At 31.7% G+C, this 13,878-nt stretch overlaps 1 protein-coding gene across 2 annotated transcripts in view; it reads right to left on the reverse strand.

Moving 5' to 3' along the window:
- The window catches only part of LOC118179448 (lachesin-like), a 572,252-nt gene that overhangs the window by 56,884 nt on the left and 501,490 nt on the right, over nucleotides 1–13,878 (reverse strand). The window lies entirely within an intron of this gene.

Genomic DNA, 13,878 nt, shown 5'->3' on the forward strand with positions numbered 1-13,878 from the left:
TTGCAATATTTTACTGGTTAGCAGCAAGCCATGTCCAGATGTATTCGCACATTGTTTCAGCTATTCGATCTTCCAGTACTAATAACAACGTACGTGTTTTTTCTAAAAATTCATTATTAAATTCTCTTTACAGTTTTAGCTATAAAAAAACATCAGTTTAACTAACAAGTTTGTTTTTAGTTTGTATCTTTCTATTGATTTTTACTTAGTCACTCTGCTCGTTCTCTCCAGATGGTTATGTAAATTTCTGAGAGGAGCATAGGAGTCCAACTAGGTTAACTGTAACCATGGTCCTATTGTCTGAAGAACGTTAATTCGAGCCTGCGGCTGAGGGCGGTTGAGCATGCGAGCAAAACTATGGATCTGTGAGAAATCTGTGAGCTTCTTTATCCTGTTTAATCCTGGCTTTATTCTGGTGTAGTTGATTCCGCAAAAGTGTTGTAAAATGGTAAGCTACAACTGAAGGTTTAACTTGTTACTATTAGGGTTTGTGCTTTCTCCTAGGGTAAAACTGAGCTGTGAATCTTATACTGAAACCAATTTTTAGTCAAGTAGACTGTAACTTGTATTATAATTTCAAGTTAAATGTCGTGTAGATTCATTAAAACTTAAACTGAATTTTATTGCGTCTTTGTCTGCATGAACCTCGAAATGTCGCTTTTATCACGATATCTAATGTACAGAATTTATTGGCACATATTTTAGCAACAATATAGCTAGCTGTAAAATTTTGAACTCAAGCACTTTATAAACAGTCTGATATTTGGTGTCATGATATAATCTTAGAAGCTAAGTCGGACTTGCATGCAAATGTACACTGGTGAGCAAAAATTAAGGACGAGACGGTTTTTTTCAATATAACTTTGTACAAAAGCTTTCAAAATCAACACATTTAATACCGTAAGATTCCCAATACGTAAGGACATGAGTAATGTAAGCAACACTTACTAAAAGAGAAATCAGAGGGATAAAAAGAAGCTTTATTGAAAAAGTAGCATGGAGCGCAATGCTACTGAAGGCCGAAACATTCCTGTGATGGGTGTCCAGCAAGAAACATCCGGTCTTTAATAGGGGATATGATCTCCCCTGACTGCTAGGCAGGTTTCACAGCGTCTGCCCATGCTGGGAATGAGGGTGTCAATGAGTTGTTGAGGCATTGCTGCCCATTCGTCTTGCAGCGCCAATCGAAGCTCCGGAATCGTTACTGGTGCTAAGGTACGAGCTGCCAAGCGTCTGCCTAGAAAATCCCATACATGCTCGATGGTATTGAGATCCGGAGATCGTGCCGGCCAATCCATACGTTCAATATTCTCACTCTCTAAGAGCTGTTCGGCAGTTACTGTGCGATGACATGGTGCGTTGACGTCCATGAAAAGGAACTGCGGACCCATAGCGCCTCTAAAAAGACGCACATATGGAAGAAGAATCTCGTTACAATAACAGGTTCCGTTAACTGAACCTGCGTCGAAGATGTGAAGGTCTGTACGACTACCAAGCATGATGCCTCCCAAAACGAGAACACCGCCACCTCCATACCTGTCCCTTTCAATGATGTTCGAGGGATGATTGCGACTTCCCCGCTCTCTCCAGATGAGTATGCGATGAGAATCACTACTCAGACTGAATCTGCTCTCATCTGTAAAGAGTACTCGTCCCCATTCATTGTCTCTCCAATTCCGGTGTTCCCGGCACCACAGAGAACGCCTTCTCCGATGGGCAGGCGTTAGAGGTACACACCGTACAGGGCGTTGTGCCAACAGACCACCACCGTGCAGTCTTCTGGCCACGGTAAAACGCGATATCAGTCGTCCAGTCGCCTGTGTCGTGTGTCTAGCGATTTCTCCCGCTGTCTGCCGCCTGTTTCTTCTGGCCTGTAAGGCAATATACCGGTTATCTGCGGGTGTGGTTCCTCGTGGACGACCACTACTAAACCCCCGGATAGCTGTTCCTGTAGTTTGAAATTGTCTCCAAAGTCGTGAAACGATGCTGTGAGCAATTCCGAACTCTGCAGCCACACTTCTCACTGCGGCCTTCCTCCAACATCCCAACGATTCGACCTCGGGTAAAGGCATCCAGATGTCGTCTAACAGATTGATTATTCGCCATTTCTCGCTGAGGCAGCAACTCGATGTGATTTTAACTGCTATACGGCGTGCAATCTCTTTGCCAGAAATACTGATCTTACACCTACAACACGCTTTATACTACGCAGACACTCCTCCATTACGTCTACCTGCATATCTGCGCATGTGCTACCGTACATCACCTTACTTAATCTCCTGATTGGTCTTTCTGTCCGCTCTGCCTCTTCGTTCAGCTGATATGCTAATTTTTCGACTTCGTCCTTAATATTTGCACACCAATGTAGTCTCAAATGCAATTAAACACCATATGCCTCTAGCCTTATTATTTGACTATTTAAAATTTGCATACTCTAATTTGAATAACGGAAATCACTTAAAATAATTAAAATATAATTATGTACCACAAAGCGTCTAGCTGAAACATGTTGCGTGCTTATTATATTAAAAACAGGGGCGTTTCCTACATACATTAAGTAGACAACGAATTTTAACTAACTTTGGACTATTTAAAATGCTATTAGTTCATTCCACATCTCTGCATTTTGTGCGGAAATAAAACAAGAATAAACAAAACTTAAATTTAATAACCGACTTTCACACAAATAGAAATTAGTAAATTTGCAGTAAATTTTAAATACATCTTTACCTACGATAAATCGTAATTAGACTAAATTAAAATTAATGAAAGAATAAAGAAGTACAGTAATATGCCATAATGATGTAATAATTCTCTCACAGACCAACGACGTAAACCAACACATCATAAACGTAAACGGACGACGTAACACAAATTCCATTTCCTTTTCTAAACGCCTCTCAGAAAACTAGTTTTTCACCCTTTCCAAAGCAATGGATATTTAACGCCATCTGTTGAGTAGAACATGATAAAAGGAGAGAAGGGATAACAGAAACAAATTTATAAGATAACGGATACAGGTTTTTATGCTGGAAAATTTTTTTGTTACCATAATTGAAAGATTCTGATGTATGGATGAAAGTCTAATTCACTATTTGGAGAAAAACTTAAAATTTGAGCAATACCTGTCAAAAAGTTTTTATTCTCCGAATTCCTGATTTTAGTGTTTTACATTTCATATTTTATATTTGTTTTGAAAGATTGCGTAAGGTATGATAACGAATCATAGTTTGTGTGTGTGTGTGATTATGGCAAAGCCTCGAGGGCTATCTGCCTAAGGGGAGGGATGCCTTCGTGGAGGACTTTCTAAGGGAAACTGGCTCGTATACACGTTACACATGGGGAAAACCACGAAAATGAATCATAGTGATATTTGAATTTGTTATTCGTCATTCGGTTTAACACACGGGAGTTTTTATTAACTAAAATAACATTTTTACTTCTCATATGTTCGACTTTAAAATGCAGACAATAGATCCAAGAAACTGCTCCATTATTAATTTTCACAGTTATTTGAATATCTGAAGAAGTATAATATGCTTCTTATATATAGCTTTATACCAAAAATAATACAAAATCGCAAGAAATTTCTAAATTGCAATTTTTATGTGTTTCTGCACGTAATAGTTTTCTGCACGTAAATAATCTTCATAGACATAATCAGAACGTGATTTTATCTACAAGACTGTTTTTCTCGGCAGACAATGTTATATTCTTTGCTTAAAATCAGCATTTTTATGATAGATTTGAAAGCTTTGGGCTATGAAATGTAGATCTCATGAAGATATTTTGGGCTCTTTGTAAATAGGAATTTCTGAAAACCTCGGAAGGAATTCATAATATGTTGCATTTTCCTTAGCTTATTCTATTTTCTTTGTGAGTTTAAGTATTTTTGTTACTGGCATTGCGGAATGCTTAATGATTTTGGATGAATACGATTTGATGGATAATATTTATTTTCTATATCATAGTGAATGTTTTCTGATGTAAATGCTTCAAAAATTAAAATAGAAATTTATGTAAAATATGCTCTGAAATAAACTATGCTATTCTAAACAAGAATCTGTATAGTAATATTGTTTAAATTGTTTTCTCATATAAGGAGTTAATTCTGACATTTTTCTAAACAGCACTTAACTTTTGATAATTTTGATGACATAATGTTACATCTTTAAAAATATCGACATTACACGGGAGAAAAATCTCTAGAACTTTAATTTGCTTGGAAGAATATACCTTTAGATACTATATAGCATTATATGACATATGACATGTACTAACATTATATGAAATAAAAATTGTAACTCTGAATATGCATTACTTATATTAATATTAACCGGTACAAGAAAGCTATGTTTAAAATTAGTCAAGAAAGCAATCTTAAGTTGCCATAAATTTTAAACAAAATTATATCGATTTCAAGGGCGTTCAGACATAAGTTGTATTTTAAGGGACAAAAATATTCCAGCTTCAACTACTGTGTATTTATTATGTTCAAAAATCTAATCATTTATAAAAAAATACCATCTTATCAGTTATAAAACCTGAAGCTTCTCAATGGCGTAATTTTTTTCTGAAGAAGATTTGTGGACCCTAGCGATGGATATCGAACTTATTTGAGAAGTTGTGGATGGAATTTCTCTAATGATATGTTAAACAGAACATCTGGAACAGGAAATTGAAGACACCAGATTCATCCTCCATACAGTTTTATATTTCAGCTCTTTCTTAAATAATTTCAAGTGCTGATCTTCCGCTGTATTTATTCTGTGCCATTTTCTTCCACTCCTGAACAAGAATCATCTATGTCTGAGTTCTGGACATCGATAGACATATTCTCAAAATTTGCACCAACCTAAGATTTCCTTTTTGCCAAATTTTTAGTTTACTTGATATTTTCTCTTCTACTTTGAACATAAAGATCTCTTATAAATGAAGTTTCTTTTAAATATACCTGCAGGTATTTTACTCTAATCTATAAAACTGATTTTAAGAAATCATGTATCTTTAATCAAAAAACTAAATTGTTTATCCTTTTACACTAAAATTCTATTTTATACAAGAATTTTAAAGCAAACTGCATGTAAAACTTTCCTCTTCAATCGAAGTTACTGTAAAAATGAACTTGTGTAATTTAAACGTCCAAATGTTTTGTTTATATTTGCATTTTAGCAAAATTCTCATATTAAATACCCTGTAATATTCATAAAATTCATCTGTATACAGTTTTATACAAATGCAATAATTAAGCGTGACAGAAAAGTTGATTTATTAGCATATATATTTATATAGTTATTAATGTTAAGGGAATAATATGCTTATAAATTTCCAAGGTATTTTCTTTTCAATTAAATGTTCATAAAAACTCCAATTTCCTGATTAGATGCATGATTTCTCTGCGCTCACTGATTAGAAGTTCAATAATTTTTTTTAAACGTAAAAAGACTATATGTATATAAAATAGGTAGTGAGGGTATTTCTTACATAAGAACGTTTAGAACTATAATTAAATTTGAAATCATAAGAAAATTTCAGAAGATTTTCGCTCTTGTCAACATTTCCATTAAAATTATAGTAATTTACGTGTATAGAATAATGTTTAAATACATAATTATGTTTATTTAAAATAAAGTATAGACTTACGAATGTACTTTTATATTTCTTTATCAATATGAAGAAAATAATGTGCATTTTTAGAATTTTAAGATAATTATTGTTCAAATTTAGTTTTTTCAGACGTATGATTTTTCAGTTTGCGTGAATGACTTCTGTGAAACCATTAGTTAGAATTTCAAGAAGTGTTGACCACTTACTATACAAATCATACACGTTATGCTTCCCGCATAAAAAATAGAAATTATCTTGATTTTATGCCAATAAATGTAGATATTCGTGTCTCAAGAATACAAAGAATTATTTTTTAAAAACTAAATTAAATTAAAAATAATATTTATAATTTTTTAAAACTCAATTAAACATAATGATTTTTTATTCATAATGTTCACAATGCTGTGCGCAGTGCACGTAACAATTTTATGAAGACGACGAAAATAATATTATATTTTTATTTCGTTAAAATTATTTTAATTTCTAAAGCATGAAAAAAGAGCTACTACAATGGTAAAGTATCAACATAAGTATACAAAATCTCAAGATTTAAAAATATAGTTATAAAACTGTAAAATTTGTTATAGGTTTGAAATTTTCAAGCTATTTAACCTCTCAAGATACAATGTTTAGTCTACCGATCGGAATATTTGTAAAAGTATTAGCATTTTGGTACATAATGGTCAATACATTATTGTTTCCTTTTCTTTACTAACTGCGTAAGATAAAATTACAAGGTTAAATATTTTTGATTAGGCTATAAATACTTAAGGCCTTTTTGAGAAACAGTCGTAAACGGACTGTAGCTCCAAAGCTGTCCATTTTACCAAATATCATTCATTAATTCAGTTGCACAAGTGTATCCTGGATATTTTGAAACAGTTTAATTTTGCCTTGAAATTATATTAAAAAAAAGTTTTTTATTCTTTTCATAAACACGAAAGATGTTTAAAATATTATTTTGTTTACGAAAGATGTTTAATAAACCTATCGACATATTTTTATCTTCCTAAAACCTTGAAACTGCATTTCATTGCTGAGTTGTGTAAAATTTGGAAAATTAGCATGTGAAATATGAATTTAGAATTGCACAGTGAGCGCTCTTTTTGCGTAGAAAAGATTTAAAAATTCTTTCCAATAAATAATAGTCTAAATTCTAAATAAATAAATAATCTAAGTTAACAAAATATAGTCTAAAATTCTGTAGAAGGAACACGTTATGAAGCTTAAGTGCCGATAAAATAGTAAAGAAATTACGTATTTAGAATGAATAGCACACCGGCGTTTTTATAATGCAATTTATATCTGCAAGACGACAAAGGTTTTGTAATAGCGTATTTAGTTAAAAGGTGTACGAATAATTCGAGAAAATATTTGTTTTAAAAAGGATTGAATCTACAGAAATTTCTACAGAGTATTTTCATTTCCATTCCCCGAAATCTATCTTCTCTTTCCCAAGTTAGTCATCCATAATGCTTCCGATAATTCCTTCAGCATAGTTCTCGTTAAGTTAATGCTTGTTCAATAACGCGCGAAGAATCTGTACTGAAGGAAACGATAGGAAACAAAGAAGTGAAAAAAAAAAGGGGAAGAAAAAAGAAAAGCGGGACATACGAAAAAAAAAATCCCCGTCTTATGCGCTTATAAACTGAAATGAAGCGAAAAAAATCTCTCTTCTATTGAATGATTTCAAGTCAGAATTGTCGCTCTGCTCAAGAGGCGATGTTATACGTTCTTCCATTTCAATTTGTTCGTTGCTTCTCTTAATGACTGACACAGAAGCGGAGACATTTTTAGAGGCAAATGAGCGAAGCAAATTTTATTTTTCTGGGCATTTCCATTTACTTTTTTTTATTTCGCTTCGATTTTTTTAGGGTTTAAACGTACATATTCCAGCTAATACAGCTGCACATTTTTTATGTTATTACATCGTTCAATTGGGATATGTTTTTAGATTTTCTTTTTCAACATCCATTGAATATAAAAAGGGAAGTATTGTGGTTTATTAAAATTCCCTCTTTCAGTACATCGATAGGGCTGGATCAAAATTTAAATGTACGGCTAATATGAATGAGAAAATATTGTGTTTTTATTATATACTGATATAACCTTTCGAAAAATTTAATAAATGTGTTACATAAGAGAAAGAACGGTTAACGATGGTTGAAGAAAAAGAATAATTTAATATTTATTATTTTTAATAATTTGGTCGATAAAAACCCAAGCATCAGTGAGACAAGGAGCAGGAATAAATGAGCTATTTGAAAGCTTTCACATTTTCTGTTTAAATCTAGTTATCCTGATATCAGTATGATACGAAATAAAAGTATTTAACAGCAAATCTATGGAGAGTTAACATTTCGAATAATACATGGCAATTAGATATAGAAATAAATGCATATATTAGAGTCAAGCTAACTTATATATCACTATATATATGCATATGAATATTACTACGTAAGTAATTAGGATTTAATCTACGTAAGGAAATTTAGCACCCAGTCCGAGTTTGGATGACCGAGGGTGACTCGTTGAAGGTACTTAGTACTCGTTGAAGGTATCTGAGTTTATTTCTTCGTATTTTGCATGTGTTTGAAGCAATTTTTGTTTTTGCCCTGCGTATATTTGGAGCAGCTCTCATATTATTTTAAATTATTTATTTACATTTTGACAATGGTTGTCTGCATTAGCAAATTTATTTTTGTGCGTTATCATTCATTATTCTAAATTGAATGTGACGTTTGAATTTGCTTGGATTATATTTGGATTTTAATAATTATTATTGTGATGACTTCGTGGTTTAACAAGGCACCATTTAGCAAGACGAAACAAACATTTATTAAATATATAATTCAAATAATAATATAATAGTTACTCAGAGCAGTACGTCGCTCCTACCGCATAGTACAATCTACTACCTTCCTCTTCCGAGGCTAACATGCAACTCTTAATAAATACATTAACCCTTTTCGGAGAAGGGCTACCTGCGCCAAGTATGCTCTGTTGATCGCCAAACAGTCGCCAGATATCACAATTATTACTGAATTAGTGCATCTAACAGTGCATAACTGGGGTTTGGTTTCTGAACTTAGTTTTTCTTTTTATTCAAATTATTTAAAATTTATGGCTAAGATGTGCTCACAGTTTGGTGAGATTTGTAATCTAAGTTTAGTCTAAAAATTTATAATTATTTGTTTCAATTGATGACGTACGCAATCATGCCTGAATAAAATATTCCTATTGTACTTATTGGCCACATGGATTCTGGCAAGAATACCACGATAGTTATTTGATCTGCAAATGCTATGGTATTGCAATTGATATCACCCGTTAGAGTATGAAACTTCAGAATACTACGTTACTCTTATTAATACCATTGCACAAATCGTGATTACTGGGACAGTTCAGGGTATTTATTTTGTTCTGATTTTTGCTGCTGCTACTAAAGAGTTTTAAGCAAGTATATCTAAAATGGCCAAACTAGAGAGCATGCCTATTTGCTTACACTTTAGAATTAAAACAAATGAGTGTTCATGTAAATGAAATTGGACTGAAAATTTTAATTTACTGTCAAAAATGTTATAATCAAAATTTTGTAATTATATAAAAAATTTAGTTGAAAAATTTATGATTTTTTTTTTCTAAAATTATATGCTTCTTGTTTTGTTGCTGTATTGCTTTTTCTCCCAAAAAGGCTTCTATCATTTTTCTCTTTGAAGGGGTGTGTGTGTGTAAAACACAATTCTAACTGATATAGCAGGCACCTTACTGTTTTTGGAAGCTTATATTTTCAAACAATGGACAAAGCAGAAACACGAGCGATGCGTGTTAGCAAGAGCAAAGCGGCAAAGGAAAGTACGGAAAAAGTAAAAAGAGTGAAGTATAGAGTCAAAAGTTCCTTTAATCTGATTGAGGATAAGATATCGTCAATGCTACGGGTTATTCAAGAAAGCATGATGATGATGATTAATTTTGAAATCATGCACTTTTGGTTCATATATTATAAATAATTACTAGTTTTAGGACCGGAAGGCGAGGCAGCCAAATTATTAAAGCGAGACATAAAAGGGACAATTGCAAAATTTAAATTGAAGTTTGTTTTCATATTTTAAATCTTAGAAACACACATATGCATACACATAATAAAATGACAAAAAGGCGTAGCAATGTTGTTTCGCGTAGAAAGTAGATCCATATTGACGAGGAAGAATACTGATTGCATATAATACTGAAAATACCGATTCACAATGAAAAAGAAATTTGGCACTTTTAATTCCACTTTTATTTACATGCACATTTATAGCTACAGTTCACTTGGCACTGTAATCGTGCCTATTTTTAGAATATTAACATTTTTTTAATACAGTTGCGACAGGAACAAAGCACAGCGAAATAACGCCTAAGGAGCAACAGAGTTATCCAATATAGTAGTTCACCAAAGAGGAAGGTTTCAGTTCTCAGGAGTTTAAGTTCCGAAATAACTATGTCATCAGCGTTTCGCAAGCTTTGCAGCATAGATTAATCTAAGATTAATATAGAAATAATTCAGTCTAGAAATGTCATTATTATTTTTAGAATAAAGAGGAAATAACCATATTAAAAATGATGAATTAAGAGACTATTTTTAAGTTAAATTATGAAGCTGATTTGCATATTTGTTATGTTATATACATACAATCATATATACATATATATTTATTTAGTATAAACACGGTGGAAATGAGGATCTTTTATAATTGAAATAATGTTATTTCTATGCACACTAGTTCAGTTAAACCCGATTCCGATTCATATAATTCCGGCTAATCAGAATTTTACTGAAAACTAATCATAAACACATTAGAACTAAGATTTATATATAAAATAAACGAAATTCATATTCAGGGCTTAGCATTATTTGCTATTTATAAATTATTAGAAATTTATATCGAAATGATATATGAAGAGGAAGGAAGAAACTTCTTTATCTGCAGACTAGGTGCTTGCTTGACTATTTGAATATTTTTCAAATTCATCACTCTTTCTATTTTAATAACAGATTCTACTTACAAACTTCATATCTACTAGTATTCAAGACTTTAAAATTACTAGATTTATTTCGACGTTAATTTTTACCTCATCAGATGGCACTGAATTTCTTTTACACTTCTTCTAGTGCAATGGGACAGTGTATTAATTCCTTAGACTTTCTAGCTTTAAGCTCCGCTAAGTTAACATGCTTACTAAGTGATAAGATAGAACGGTCTGTAACGCGTTTAACACTTGTGATTCGTAGTTTTTTGTATATTTTTGAAGCATTTCAAGAACATTACTTGAAATATTTATTAGAGACTATAAATGAATAATTAAGTTTTGGAGCTCTGCATTTGTTACTCTCATTTGGCAAAAGATAAGATGAAAAATTCTTATCACTTTCTAAATTAAAACAGTAAGTTTAACGAATTATCAATTATATGGTTGAAATATAGAAATATATGGTTGAAAACTGTTTTAATTATTTTTATTCGTAAAAAATTAAAACTAATTCCTAAAATAAATTACACATGAAATGTAATTCAAAGCAAAATTGCACATATGAAGCCTAACGGCGGATTGACGAGTTTATTGCCTACGCAGGTTAATGTGATGCAATTTATAAAGCGATTTCCCATAAAGCAATAATACATCAGGGCGAATTAAAACAGTTGGCTATTAAAAATAGAGTAAACTGTCTTTATATATAGTATATGATAGATGCAATGTTAAAAATGAGTTTATATATACAGATAACGTGAAAGGACGGCAGAGAGAGGAAACAGAGATGGATAAACTGTTGAAGAAAGAGTACAGAAACTTTTGAAGAGCAGAAAAACTGTTGAAGAAATGAACTACATTGAGAAGAGGAATTAATAGTTATTTCCAATAAAATGGAAAAATAGTCAATACATTCCCCAGTTCACTTGATGGTGTTACCTATTCTGACAGAGTTGAAAACAGAAGATTCAGTCCAATTTGGATATGTATATTTCCTTACCGTTTAGTATATAATTTTTATTTGTGGGCGAACTGTAACTTGCCAATCTTCACAATCGGCAACATCTAGAATGGAATTTCCATTCTTTGACTGAGGTTAGAAAAGAGTTACTATTATCCTTTAATACCTGTTAATCAGACTGCAAATCTGCCAAGAGGTCAGCGGTCACATTCAGGATTTTTACAAGCCGCGGAAGCTTTCTCTTACTTTCAGTTTTCTTGAGCAGTGCATCAAGTCAATAGAGATTAGCCGCGATATGTTTAATGGCCAATCTTAGGCATATACGAAAATAATGTAATTATTTTTTTTACACAAAATGCTTTGAAATCCAACAGAAGATTTTAAAACATTATGCCTAAGTATGTAAGAAAATATACATTGGTAATTTTCCACCTATACGATGTAGCGAGTACTAAATTTTTAATTTGCAAAAAATGGATAACGCTTAAAATGACAACATAACAGAAGGAAAATGTTACGATGATGCACATTCCTGGATGAAATGACATTTATATATGGAAATGTCCGTGCACTCAGATAAAATAAGGTTAATCTATGCAATACATGATAGAAACATATGCCGAGTAACTTTATGTATTAACCGATATGATAATTAATGATACGGAATCGGTGTATTTGTCAAGGCTATGCATCTCTTCCAGTCGACACTGTGAGTTCTTTAACAGTTTCGTTCCCATTAAGTTTTACATATTCTTGATTGCAAACAGATTTCCCCTTTAGGCATAGGTTATCATCCGAACATTAAATGGACAATTTTGGATCATATTAATTTTATCTAAGTATCGATTCCATTCAAACTAGGATAATTAAATTACTTAATTTAGCCCACATTATCCAAAATAAGCGATAAGTATTACCGACATAATCGTACTGAAGTATTATATATAAATTCAAAATAAAATAGATATAATGAAGATATAATATCAAAATGATACGTATAAGTTTTTCAATAACAGAATGAGTAGTAATAGTATAAGAAATTGCTGAATTATTTCGTGCTTGCCTTTGTGGTGTAAGAAGTAGCACGTCGGTTAGTAATCGGAAGATTCTGGAGTTTGAATCCCATGATAACATGAAAGCGTGTTTTATTAAATTTTATTTGTTTAATAAAGTATGCAATTAACGCTTCTATTTTTCAAAATTCTTGACTCTACTTACATTACCCAAAGAACGGAATTTCGAAAATTTCACATACATTTTTAATTTATATAGCCTTTACAGTTATGTGTTAATGTATATTGCTGTCTACATCTATTCACTATTAAATAACACATATTTAACAAAAAACATTAGAATAGGGGTAAGTTTTTCATAATTTGTGCATATATTATTATATACGTATTCTGTTAAGGCATTTCAATTAGCTAACTCCACTGAAACAGGAAACACTGTTTATGAACTTACTACGGATCAACGTAAAACGTTTTAAATTGTCTCTTTGGGTAACTACAGTCGTTAATTGAGATGAGAGTATTTTAATGCATATTTTCAAATCAAGGATTCGAGCATTCACATGCGATTTTCTTCCTCTCAAATCTGAATGCCCATACAGAAATACTCATTACAAAGCTTCTCGAAATCGGTTAGCCGTTTTGAGTCCTTTAGCCCAAAAGGGCTATTAACCTCGAAATTCAATTTTACATTGTTTCATTTCCCATTCGAGTCTGTTGCTATCCGGAAAAACGTTAAGATATTATTCCTTTATATTTAATTTGTCTCTTATTATTTAGCAAATTAAACTATTTAAAAGCAATAGATGTATATCTTAATACTTTTATCTTGCTTTTATTTAAATAAAAATCCATTTAATTCATAACATATTTAATTAATAATATTAAACACTTTTATTGAATTGCATTAGATATTTTTTCACGTTTTAAATATACAGAAGCTATATAACCCCCATGTTTGTCTAAACATATTCAATTAATATCTTATAAAATGTTTCTGTGTTCTACCAGTACCATCTCTATCGATAATTCCTACTGTTAAATCATTTTAAATTTTAAAAGTGTGCATTTGGACAATCATAAAAATCTGATCATTTTCAGTTTTTCCCATCAGTTCTATTTTTATTTCTTTATTTTTTGATTGTTTCTGATGAACTGATTTCAGATTAGTGATTTGGCGTAAAAGAACTTTTTACACTACATTGCTTCGCGTGCTATGCATCATTTTCTGATGATGCACAGAAGATGAGCTACTTTTACACTGCAGTATTTTTCAGTAATACATTT

The sequence above is a fragment of the Stegodyphus dumicola genome, chromosome 4, assembly GCF_044657685.1.
Source record: "Stegodyphus dumicola isolate Sdum_Otavi_A_Nest chromosome 4, ASM4465768v1".
Lineage (NCBI taxonomy): Eukaryota > Metazoa > Arthropoda > Arachnida > Araneae > Eresidae > Stegodyphus > Stegodyphus dumicola.